Raw genomic sequence first — 12318 nt, 5'->3', positions numbered from 1 at the left:
AATATTCTCGAGAATTGGACGAAATCAACGCCTGTGGTCCTATTTTTGCACGAAGCTTCCGAAGACCGAGGGGAAAGGAAGTGGGGCCACGAGGCGCCGCCACACTAGGCGGCGCGCGCCTGTGCCTTGGCCGCGCGGCCCTAGCGTGTGGGGCCCTTGTGTGGCCCCCTGCGTTGCCCTTCCGCCTACTTAAAGCCTCCCTCGCGAAACCCCCAGTACCGAGAGCCACGATACGGAAAACCTTACTGAGACGCCGCTGCCGCCAATCCCATCTCGAGGGATTCAGGAGATCGCCTCTGGCACCCTGCCGGAGAGGGGAATCATCTCCCGGAGGACTCTTGATCGCCATGATCGCCTCCGGAGTGATGAGTGAGTAGTTCACCCCTGGACTATGGGTCCATAGCAGTAGCTAGATGGTCGTCTTCTCCTTATGTGCTTCATTGTTGGATCTTGTGAGCTGCCTAACATGATCAAGATCATCTATCTGTAATTCTATATGTTGTGTTTGTCGGGATCCGATGGATAGAGAATACTATGTTATGGTGATTATCAATCTATTACCTATGTGTTGTTTATGATCTTGCATGCTCTCCGTTATTAGTAGAGGCTCTGGCCAAGTTTTTGCTCTTAACTCCAAGAGGGAGTATTTATGCTCGATAGTGGGTTCATGCCTCCATTAAATCTGGGACGAAGGATGTAAATTTCTAAGGTTGTGGATGTGCTGTTGCCACTAGGGATAAAACATTGATGCTATGTCCGAGGATGTAGTTATTGATTACATTACGCACCATACTTAATGCAATTGTCTGTTGTTTGCAACTTAATACCGGAAGGGGTTCGGATGATAACCTGAAGGTGGACTTTTTAGGCATAGATGCATGCTAGATAGCGGTCTATGTACTTTGTCGTAATGCCCAATTAAATCTCACTATATTTATCATATCATGTATGTGCATTGTCATGCCCTCTCTATTTGTCAATTGCCCGACTGTAATTTGTTCACCCAACATGCTATTTATCTTATGGGAGAGACACCTCTAGTGAACTGTGGACCCCGGTCCTATTCTTTACATCGCATACAATCTACTGCAATACTTGTTCTTTACTGTTTTCTGCAAACAATCATCTTCCACACAATATGGTTAATCCTTTGTTATAGCAAGCCGGTGAGATTGACAACCTCACTGTTTCGTTGGGGCAAAGTACTTTGGTTGTGTTGTGCAGGTTCCACGTTGGCGCCGGAATCCCTGGTGTTGCGCCGCACTACACTTCGCCGCCATCAACCTTCAACGTGCTTCTTGGCTCCTCCTGGTTCGATAAACCTTGGTTTCTTTCTGAGGGAAAACTTGCTATCACGCATCACACCTTCCTCTTGGGGTTCCCAACGGACGTGTGTTAATTGCACGCATCAAGCTCTTTTTCTGGCGCCGTTGCCGGGGAGATCAAGACACGCTGCAAGGGGAATCTCCACAATCCAATCTCTTTACTTTGTTTTTGTCTTGCTTTATTTTATTTACTACTTTATTTACTGTCTTGCTCTCTATATCAAAAACACAAAAAAATTAGTTACTTGCATTTACTTTATTTACCTTTTGTTTATTTCATCATGTTTCCTCCTAATTACACTCTAAAAGACATACCGGTAGGACGTGGGTCTATCATTGGAAAAGATAATATAGAAGCATTTTTCACTCATGTTAGTAATGTTGAAGATTTTGAAGATAGACACTTGGTAGAACTTGCTCCTACTTATGAAATTGCTGCTGCTTCTTTAGTTCACATGTTGGAAACTAAATTTGTTAATCTTAATCCTATAATCCAACACATGTTTCTCACACTTGGTGATATGGAAGAAGGGGAAAAGAAAGATTTTGTTTTAGAAACCCTTCTTAAAGAATTTGGTGGTGTAGCAAGAGAGGCTAGAAAAGTCTTTATTAAATATAAGATGCTTGGTTCTTGCACCAACTTTGCTAGTACCCTTGAAAAGATGGACATTGATAGAATAAAGTACACTAATGATATTAATGATGTAGGGGATATTAAGACATCAATACCTTGCAAGCTCGCAGGAATGTTCGAGGCACTAGAAAAGAATTATGATTGGATTGTTCCTGAAAATTTGTTTAATGAGAATAGCAAGCCTAAGAGTAATGAAAAGGGAGCCTCTGAAACTTACATAGATAAGATAACATGCATTGTTGAGGCAACTCCCAACACCCAAGGTAATGTCGATGCTTCATTTCTTGATAATACTTGATATACACTTTCTGCGCCTAGCTGAAAGGCGTTAAAGAAAAGCGCTTATGGGAGACAACCCATGTTTTTACTACAGTACCTTTATTTTATATTTGAGTCTTGGAAGTTGTTTACTACTGTAGCAACCTCTCCTTATCATGTTTTTGTGCCAAGTAAAGTCTCTATGGTAAAGTTGATGCTAGATTTGGATTGCTGCACAGAAACAGCATTGCTGTCTGTCACGAATTCGCGCAGAAGTCTCTGTAAAAAAATCAAAAAAATCTGCAAATTTACGTGTGTGATCCTCAGATATGTATGCAACTTTCATTAGTTTTGAGTTTTTCCGTTTGAGCAAGTTAAGTGCCCCTTCCAGGTTCGTCTTTACGGACTGTTCTGTTTTTGACAGATTTTGCCTTTTATTTCGCATTGCCTCTTTTGCTATGTTGGATGAATTTCTTTGTTCCATTAATGTCCAGTAGCTTTGTGCAATATCCAGAAGTGTTAAGAATGATTGTGTCACCTCTGAACATGTGAATTTTTGATTGTGCACTAACCCTCTAATGAGTTTGCTTGAAGTTTGGTGTGAAGGAAGTTTTCAAGGGTCAAGAGAGGAGAATGATATACTATGATCAAGAGGAGTGAAAGCTCTAAGCTTGGGGATGCCCCGGTGGTTCACCCCTACATATTTTAAGAAGACTCAAGCGTCTAAGCTTGGGGATGCCCAAGACATCCCCTTCTTCATCGACAACATCATCAGGTTCCTCCCCTGAAACTATATTTTTATTCAGTCACATCTTATGTACTTTGCTTGGAGCGTCTGTTTGTTTTTGTTTTTGTTTGAATAAAATGGATCCTAGCATTCATTGTGTGGGAGAGAGACACGCTCCGCTGTTGCATATGGACAAATATGTCCTTAGGCTTTACTCATAGTATTCATGGCGAAGGTTGAATCTTCTTCGTTAAATTGTTATATGGTTGGAATCGGGAAATGCTACATGTAGTAATTCTAAAATTTCTTGAATAATTTGATACTTGGCAATTGTTGTGCTCATGTTTAAGCTCTTGCATCATATACTTTTCACCCATTAATGAAGAAATACATAGAGCTTGCTAAAATTTGGTTTGCATATTTGGTCTCTCTAAAGTCTAGATAATTTCTAGTATTGAGTTTTGAACAACAAGGAAGACGGTGTAGAGTCTTATAATGTTTACAATATGTCTTTTATGTGAGTTTTGCTGCACCGGTTCATCCTTGTGTTTGTTTCAAATAACCTTGCTAGCCTAAACCTTGTATCGAGAGGGAATACTTCTCATGCATCCAAAATCCTTGAGCCAACCACTATGCCATTTGTGTCCACCATACCTACCTACTACATGGTATTTCTCCGCCATTCCAAAGTAAATTGCTTGAGTGCTACCTTTAAAATTCCATCATTCGCCTTTGCAATATATAGCTCATGGGACAAAATAGCCTTAAAAACTATTGTGGTATTGAATATGTACTTATGCACCTTATCTCTTATTAAGTGCTTGTTGTGCGATAACCATGTTTTCTGGGGACGCCATCAACTCTTTGTTGAATATCATGTGAGTTGCTATGCATGTTCGTCTTGTCTGAAGTAAGGGCGGTTTTCACAATCAAATGGTTTGAGTATGCATACTGTTAGAGAAGAACATTGGGCCGCTAACTAAAGCCATGAATCATGGTGGAAGTTTCAGTTTGGACATAAAACCTCAATCTCTTATGAGAATATTAACTGTTGTTGAATGCTTAAGCATTAAAAGAGGAGTCCATTATCTGTTGTCTATGTTGTCCCGGTATGGGTGTCTAAGTTGAAGAATGATCAAAAGCGAGAAATCCAATGCGAACTTTCTCCTTAGACCCTTGTACAGGCGGCATAGAGGTACCCCTTTGTGACACTTGGTTGAAACATATGTTATGCAATGATGATCAGTGTTAACCCAAGCTAATTAGGACAAGGTGCGAGCACTATTAGTACACTATGCATGAGGCTTGCAACTTGTAAGATATAATTTACATGATACATATGCTTTATTACTACCGTTGACAAAATTGTTTCATGTTTTCAAAATAAAAGCTCTAGCACAAATATAGCAATCGATGCTTTCCTCTTTGAAGGACCTTTCTTTTACTTTTATGTTGAGTCAGTTCACCTATCTCTCTCCACCTCAAGAAGCAAACACTTAATTGTGTGAACTGTGCATTGATTCCTACATACTTGCATATTGCATTTGTTATATTACTCTATGTTGACAAATATCCATGAGATATACATGTTATAAGTTGAAAGCAACCGCTGAAACTTAATCTTCCTTTGTGTTGCTTCAATACCTTTACTTTGATTTATTGCTTTATGAGTTAACTCTTATGCAAGACTTATTGATGCTTGTCTTGAAGTACTATTCATGAAAAGTCTTTGCTTTATGATTCATTTGTTTACTCATGTCATTACCATTGTTTTGATCGCTGCATTCATTACATATGCTTACAATAGTATGATCAAGGTTATGATGGCATGTCACTCCAGAAATTATCTTTGTTATCGTTTACCTGCTCGGGACGAGCAGGAACTAAGCTTTGGGATGCTGATACGTCTCCGACGTATCGATAATTTCTTATGTTCCATGCCACATTATTGATGATATCTACATGTTTTATACACATTATATGTCGTATTTATGCATTTTCTGGCACTAACCTATTAACAAGATGCCGAAGAGCCAGTTGCTGTTTTCTGCTGTTTTTGGTTTCAGAAATCCTAGTAAGGAAATATTCTCGGAATTGGCCGAAATCAACGCCCAGGGTCCTATTTTTGCACGAAGCTTCCAGAAGACCGAGGGGGAAAGGAAGTGGGGCCACGAGGCGCCGCCACACTAGGGCGGTGCGGCCCAGGCCTTGGCCGCGCGGCCCTAGCGTGTGGGGCCCTCGTGTGGCCCCCTGCGTTGCCCTTCCGCCTACTTAAAGCCTCCGTCGCGAAACCCCCAGTACCGAGAGCCACGATACGGAAAACCTTACTGAGACGCCGCCGCCGCCAATCCCATCTCGGGGGATTCAGGAGATCGCCTCCGGCACCCTGCCGGAGAGGGGAATCATCTCCCGGAGGACTCTTGATCGCCATGATCGCCTCCGGAGTGATGAGTGAGTAGTTCACCCCTGGACTATGGGTCCATAGCAGTAGCTAGATGGTCGTCTTCTCCTTATGTGCTTCATTGTTGGATCTTGTGAGCTGCCTAACATGATCAAGATCATCTATCTGTAATTCTATATGTTGTGTTTGTCGGGATCCGATGGATAGAGAATACTATGTTATGGTGATTATCAATCTATTACCTATGTGTTGTTTATGATCTTGCATGCTCTCCGTTATTAGTAGAGGCTCTGGCCAAGTTTTTGCTCTTAACTCCAAGAGGGAGTATTTATGCTCGATAGTGGGTTCATGCCTCCATTAAATCTGGGACAGTGACAGAAAGTTCTAAGGTTGTGGATGTGATGTTGCCACTAGGGATAAAACAATGATGCTATGTTCGAGGATGTAGTTATTGATTACATTACGCACCATACTTAATGCAATTGTCTGTTGTTTGCAACTTAATACCGGAAGGGGTTCGGATGATAACCTGAAGGTGGACTTTTTAGGCATAGATGCATGTTGGATAGCGGTCTATGTACTTTGTCGTAATGCCCAATTAAATCTCACTATATTTATCATATCATGTATGTGCATTGTCATGCCCTCTCTATTTGTCAATTGCCCGACTGTAATTTGTTCACCCAACATGCTATTTATCTTATGGGAGAGACACCTCTAGTGAACTGTGGACCCCGGTCCTATTCTTTACATCACATACAATCTACTGCAATACTTGTTCTTTACTGTTTTCTGCAAACAATCATCTTCCACACAATACGGTTAATCCTTTGTTACAGCAAGCCGGTGAGATTGACAACCTCACTGTTTCGTTGGGGCAAAGTACTTTGGTTGTGTTGTGCAGGTTCCACGTTGGCGCCGGAATCCCTGGTGTTGCGCCGCACTACACTTCGCCGCCATCAACCTTCAACGTGCTTCTTGGATCCTCCTGGTTCGATAAACCTTGGTTTCTTTCTGAGGGAAAACTTGCTACTGTCTGCATCACACCTTCCTCTTGGGGTTCCCAACGGACGTGTGTTAATTGCACGCATCACACGTAAAATATGCAAACCAAATTAGAGACGTCTAACTTGTTGTTGCAGGGTTTGGTGATGTGATATGGCCATAATGTGATGATGAATATGTATGAGATGATCATTATTGTATTGTGGCAACCGGCAGGAGCCTTATGGTTGTCTTTAAATTTCATGTTGAGTAGTATTTCAAAGTAGTTGTAATAGTTGCTACATGAGGTGAACAACCATGAAGACAGCGCCATGGACCTTGATGCTACGCCGACGATGATGGAGATCATGCCCGTTGATGATGGAGATCATGTCCGTGCTTTGGAGATGAAGATCGAAGGCGCAAATACTAAAGGGCCATATCATATCACATATGAATTGCATGTGATGTTAATCCTTTATGCATCTTATTTTGCTTAGAACGCGACGGTAGCATTATAAGATGATCCCTCACATTAATATCAAGATAATAAAGTGTTCTCCCCTTGTATGCACCGTTGCAATAGTTCGTCGTTTCGAAGCATCTCGTGATGATCGGATGTGATAGATTCTACGTTCATAAACAACGGGTGTAAGCCATGTTTGCACACGCAGAATACTTGGGTTTGCTTGACGAGCCTAGCATGTACAGACATGGCCTCGGGACAACTGAAACCGAAAGGTTGAACACGAGTCATATGGATGATATGATCAACATGTTGATGTTCACCATTGAAGCTACATCATCTCACGTGATGATCGGTTTTGGTGTAGTGGATGTGGATCGTGTACCACTTAACAACTATGAGGGATGTTGTATTAAGTGGGAGTTCATTAGTAATTAGATTAAAACATGAACTAATTATCATAAACATAGTCTGAGTAGTATTTTGAATTAATTTTGTAGCATTGGCATCTGTTTTTCTACCATGCGCTAGTCTTGTAACTGAGATAGAAATACTGTTAAAATCTGACAAGAAACTTTACGGACTGGTACCGTATTGTTCAAGAATCAAGAATTATTTAAGTCCTATTGCAAACTTTTAGTAAACCTCACATTGTTGATTCAAAGAGCTATGATTTCAATTAGTACCTAAAGTTATCTTGTCTCCATGAAATTTGAAGTTCAAATCTGTTTGAAAAAGTAAGGAGCTGAAAATTTAGTTTTCAAAAATAAGCAAGGTATGAGATATATATGATATCTAAGACCTTATTGCAAGATGATAGAATATAATCTAGTGAGACTACATAAACTCATAAGTTTTATGGGAATGTACAAAGGTTGAAGACGCCCGGCGTCCCAATCCTCCAACTAAGTTGGACACTAAAGATATTCGCATATCTATGAAATGATCGTCCTTAGTATGCACCGTTGCTAAGACTCGTTGTTTCGAAGCATCTCGTGATGATCGGGTGTTATAGATTCTACGAGTGCATGCAACGGGTGCAAGTCAGATTTGCACATGCGAATACTGAGGTTAAACTTTAAACGAGCCTAGCATGTACAGACATGGTCTCGGTAAGTCATCATGAAACAATGGATAAAATTATGAGTGAAATTGTTCATCATATTACAAGGTTACTAATAGTGAAATCCGGAACACTTGTCATATGATGATCAATTTCAAAGTAAGAACCTCAAGGTTATTGGCATTTGACCAACAAACCTAGAAGTTATTGAAGGTGAAGTGTTTTCTAAGAATGAGGAAAGCTAAAAGAGAAACAACAAAAGATTTTGGCAGAAAGAATGAAAAGACTAGAAAGTCTAGCTCAGGTGTATATAAATAATATACATGTTATGGATGTATTCCTTGTTTGGTCACACAATGAAATTCTTGGGTATTTGTACCATATTGGTTGGTATGAAGTGTCATACAAAACAACGCAATAAAAGAATACAATGGCCTAAGTGACTGACAAGGAATATGATAGGAATGCACGTCTGGAACAAAAATAAAGTGTTATTATGTTCATCGTTGGCATTTTATCTAGCCCTTAGAATTTATAATAAAGAACTTAATAATTGTTATTTTGCTCTGGTCAAATGAAAACAATGAGTTGTTCAAATTATGGCATTACTCCATGTACGATGGATAAGTTATTATAAATCTTAATGGTGAAACACACACACATAATACTGACGCTAAAATGCCATAAGGCAAATGATTCGAATTACACTTATTTGTGGAACCGCCATTTAGGTCATGTTAGAAAGGAGCGCATGAAGGAACTTCATGCAAATGGATTTTTGGAGTCATTTGATTTTTGAATCATTTGGCGCTTGCAAATCTTTTCTAAAGAGAATGACTAAAATACCGTTCATAGGCCAAGAGTTGAACGGACAACTAACTTAGTGGAAACATACATGATGATGTATGAGGTTCACTGGGCATAGTTGTGTGCGGGAGATTCTTCTACTTCATGAAAACTTCCAACAATGAATTGAGTATATATGTGGATATATTTGATAAGGAAGAAGTTTGAAACATTTGAATGGATTCAAATAAATTTCAGCATGAAGTGGAAATCATCGTAATAGAAAAGTCAAATATCTATGATTGGATCATGGGGGGAAATATTTGAATTACGAGTTTTAGCAAACATCTAAGAGAGTTATGAAATTGTTCTACAACTCACGTTTCTTGGAGTATCATAATGATGATGGAGTTTCCGAGAGATGTATCCAAACCTTGTTGGATCAATGATGAGATAAAATATTGATGCCATTATATTTTTGTGGATTATGCTTTAGAGACTACCGCTTTTACACTGAATAGATCATCATCATGATCCGTTGAAATGACACCATACGAGTTATGGCATGGGTATGAACCCTATTAGTCCTTTCTTAAATTTTGGAATGCATAGCATAAAGTAAATAAGTTTACAACCAAAATCGGATGAATGTCTTTGTTGGTTATCCCACAGAATTGATTGAGACCTCTTTCCACTATGGAGACAAATACAAAAGTGTTTGTCGATGTTTCATACTTATTTCCAAGAAATTGTTTTTAGCGAAGTATTTGAGTGGGAGGACAATAGAACTTGATAAGGTTTATGAACCTGAGCATAATGATCAGAGTAGCGCAGCATCGGAATTGGTTCCGGAAGCGGCCACAACGATCATGGATCCCATGTCTACAAAATGTTATAGTCATGGAGATCGAAGTACTTGTTGAACCTTGTAGGTATGGTTTACTTTGTGATCAAATAAATGATTTGTGAACAAAGGATTGTTTTTGAACAATGATAAACCAACTACATACAAAGAAGTTATGATGGGCCCTGACTCCGTTAAAATGGCTATACGCCATGAAATCCAAGATAGATGAATACTTTTTGAAAGTAAATGGATCTATAAAATTGATGGACTTGGATGGAATATCCTTGAATAAGCTCGACTTGTCGAAAAGTTGTTTACGACAAAGTTCAAAGAGTTGACTACGATAAGATTAGATCTTCCGTAGCAATGCTTATAGTCTATGTGGATTATTCTAGTAATCGCTACATATTTCTTTCATGAGATATGATAGTAGGATGGCAAAATACATTACTTAACAGAAATGTGTATTAAAGGTATATACAAGATACAACCAATTGTTTTGCTAGTCCGTGGAATACTAGATAGGTATACGAACTTCAATTGGATGAAGTGAGTATCGCGGAGTTGGAATCTTCACCGGATGAAATAGTCAAAGAGTTTTGGATTTCATCAGAAACGATGAAGATGCTTGCATTTGCAAGAAATTAAGTGGGAGCGCTGAGACATATTTATAATACTTTATGTAGATGACATATAGTTGGTTATAAATGATGTAATTATATACTTGATTATAAAAGGTTTCATTGAGAATTAACTTCAATGAAAGAATATGGACAGAAACATATTTAGTGTCAAGATCTATGAAGATAGATTGAAACACATAATAAGTTTAAGTCAAAGTACATAGAATGGATACTGAAGTAGTTCAATATAAAAATATTAAGAAGGTGTTCTTTTTATGTGAAGTTTTAACAAGACTTGAGTGTATCTGACACTCAATGAGTAAAAACACATGAGTGATTATGGATCACGAATAATATGTACACAATCAGATGTCCTGTGCTCTAAAATGTTATGAGCATATACCAGAATGATTCATGTGATGATCATTGGACGACAGTAAGAATATCCTTGAGTACTTTAGAAGAACCAAGGATATATATATAATTTTATATGGGGTAATGTCAAACAAATCGCTGTAAGGTGTTGCACCGATCTTTGTTTGGTCACATATAAAATTAATTTCAAATCTCAATTAGGCTAAGTGTTGATTAGAAGGTAGCACAATGCTAGATTTAGAAGAGTTCTAAAATATTGTGACGGATTCTACAAAAGAAGACAGAGTATGTCATTGTTTTGACAATGATTGAGGATGTTAAGTCAAGAAGTTCTTTGTGAACTTGGTGTAGTTCCGATAGTGTCAGAACTTTAAAGCTATATTGTATGTGACAATATTAGTGACATATTTCAGACCGCGGAATTAAGGTTCCACCAGAAGACCAAACATATTTAATGCCAACTCATTTGGAAAATGAGTGATGCGTTGAGACGCAAATGAATTGCAAAATACATACGTTTCTGAGCATGTCAGATCCGTTGACTAAAACTTCTCCCGTGAGCAAAACATGATAAAGCACCGGAATGCCAAGGTGTTATATCTTTACATATGTAAACTAGATTATTGACTCTAGTGCAAGTGGGAGACTGTTAGAGATATGCCCAAGAGGCAATAATAAATGGTTATTATAATATATCTTTGTGTTTATGATAATGTTTACATACCATGCTATAATTGTATTAACCGAAACATTGATACATGTGTGTTATGTAAACAACAAGGAGTCCCTAGTAAGCCTCTTGTATAACTAGCTTGTTGATTAATAGATGATCATAGTTTCATGATCATGAACATTGGATGTTATTGATAACAAGGTTATATCATTATGTGAATGATGTAATGGACACACCCAATTAAGCGTAGCATAAGATCACGTCATTAAGTTATTTGCTATAAGCTTTCGATACATAGTTACCTAAATCCTTCGATCATGAGATCATGTAAATCACTTATACCGGAAGGGTACTTTGATTACATCAAACGCCACTGCGTAAATGGGTGGTTATAAAGGTGGGATTAAGTATCTGGAAAGTATGAGTTGAGGCATATGGATCAACAGTGAGATTTGTCCATCCCGATGACGGATAGATATACTCTGGACCCTCTCGGTGGAATATCGTCTAATTAGCTTGCAAGCATATGAATGGTTCATAAGAGACCACATACCACTGTACGAGTAAAGAGTACTTGTCAGAAGACGAGGTTGAACAAGGTATAGAGATACCGATGATCAAACCTCGGACAAGTAAAATATCGCGTGACAAAGGGAATCGGTATCGTATGTGAATGGTTCATTCGATCACTAAGTCATCGTTGAATATGTGGGAGCCATTATGGATCTCCAGATCCCGCTATTGGTTATTGGTCGGAGAGAGGTCTCAACCATGTCCACATAGTTCGCGAACCGTAGGGTGACACACTTAAGGTTTGATGTCGTATTAGTAGATATTGAATATGGAATGGAGTTCGAAGTTTTGTTCGGAGTCTCGGATGGGATCCCGGACATCACGAGGAGTTCCGGAATGGTCCGGAGAATAAGATTCATGTATAGGAAGTCATTTTATAAGTTGAAAATGATCCGGTGCATTTATGGAAGGTTATAGAAGGTTCTAGAAAAGTCCGGAAGAAATCGCTATGGAAGGCGGAGTCCCGGAGGGACTCCACCAAGCTTGGCCGGCCAACCCTAGAGGGGTGGAGTCCCAGGTGGACTCCACCAAGGTGGCCGACCACCCCCTCCCAAGGAAAGGTGGGAATCCCACCTCAAGTGGG

This window comes from Lolium perenne, chromosome 7 (assembly GCF_019359855.2).
Source record: "Lolium perenne isolate Kyuss_39 chromosome 7, Kyuss_2.0, whole genome shotgun sequence".
In the NCBI taxonomy this organism is placed as follows: Eukaryota; Viridiplantae; Streptophyta; class Magnoliopsida; order Poales; family Poaceae; genus Lolium; species Lolium perenne.
Note: the sequence above shows the minus strand (reverse complement) of the source record.